Source organism: Babylonia areolata, chromosome 22 (assembly GCF_041734735.1).
Source record: "Babylonia areolata isolate BAREFJ2019XMU chromosome 22, ASM4173473v1, whole genome shotgun sequence".
Taxonomy (NCBI): Eukaryota; Metazoa; Mollusca; class Gastropoda; order Neogastropoda; family Buccinidae; genus Babylonia; species Babylonia areolata.
In genome coordinates this window covers 34829162-34830791 of record NC_134897.1, presented here as the reverse complement: position 1 = coordinate 34830791, position 1630 = coordinate 34829162, and positions in this window count along the sequence as shown.

The window sequence follows — 1630 nt, the reverse complement described above, 5'->3', positions numbered from 1 at the left end:
GCGCTCATCATTCGTGTCCTGTGTCATTCAGTCAGGCTTCAGTCACGTACGCGCACACACACACACACACACACACACACACACACACACACACACACACACACACACACACACTCGCACGCACGCACGCACGCATGCATGCATGCATGCATGCATATTAGAGTTGATTTTACCTCAAAATGTTTGCCAGGGTCAACTCTCTTGTTGCCGAGGGTTCTCCTCTTTCGAACGCTAAGTGCATGCTTCACAACGGCACCGCGGATTCAACGTCTCATCCGAATGACTAGCGTCCAGACCAGCACCACCCAAGGTCGACTCAGTGGAGTGGAAGAAAATTACAAGTGTGGGCTTCGAACCCGCACGCAGTTGTTGCTGACTTCGTACTTTAGACAGTTCTGATTTGACATGGAGTGATGGCCTAGAGGTAACGCGTCCGCCTAGGAAGCGAGAGAATCTGAGCGCGCTGGTTCGAATCACGGCTCAGCCGCCGATATTTTCTCCCCCTCCACTAGACCTTGAGTGATGGTCTGGACGCTAGTCATTCGGATGAGACGATAAACCGAGGTCCCGTGTGCAGCATGCACTTAGCGCACGTAAAAGAACCCACGGCAACGAAAGGGTTGTTCCTGGCAAAATTCTGTAGAAATATCCACTTCGAAAGGAAAAACAAATAAAACTGCACGCAGGAAAAAATACAAAAAAATGGGTGGCGCTGTAGTGTAGCGACGCGCTCTCCCTGGGGAGAGCAGCCCGAATTTCACACAAAGAAATACAAATATATGGTATTCCTTTGTCTCTATGATCTTGACAAAAAATGTGTTATCACTTGTTACGTCGGATCTCAGTGAACAAACTGTTGAGTTTATACTATGAGCCCGGGCTGACCGCGAAGGCCATCTCCAAGGCTTTCGATATGAAAGAAATCAGAAATTCAGCAATACTGAACTCTATTCGGATTCTGTGTGCTGAAAAAATAATAATAATAATGTATTCTAATGGTAACAGCAACAACAATAATAATCATAATAACAATGATAATGATAACAATATTTTCAGTTGCAAAACGAAAATGTTACATTCACACACACACACACACACACACACACACACACACACACACACACACACGATATATAGATAGATAGATACATAGATAGATACATAGATAGACGGATACTGATGAGAAAAACTGACAAAATAAAATGACGATGTATTATCATCAACGGAAGTCCACACCTTTCGGGTAAAACACACACACACACACACAACCACAACCACCACCACCACCAACGAAGTCCTCCTCACCTTTCAGGTTCCACAGAATGGAGCAGTTCCCCCAGGCCAGCCCCACCTCCACCACGTCGATCAGAGAGATCAGCACCCCTCCCCCTCCCTCTTCCCCCTCCTCCTCCTCCGGCCTCACCTCCACCTCCACCTTGGAACAGAACTCCAGGAAGTAGCGCTGAAGGGAGGCGACGCTGGGCAGGGTGTTGTTGTCTCCCTTGGTGGCCGCCCTCACCAGGTAATGCACGCGCACGTCGCGCATCTTTTTTTCTCTCTCTCTCTTTTTTTTTTTTTTTTTCTGTGGAGTCTGCGAATCATGGAATAAAAATGAATAAATGAATTAAAA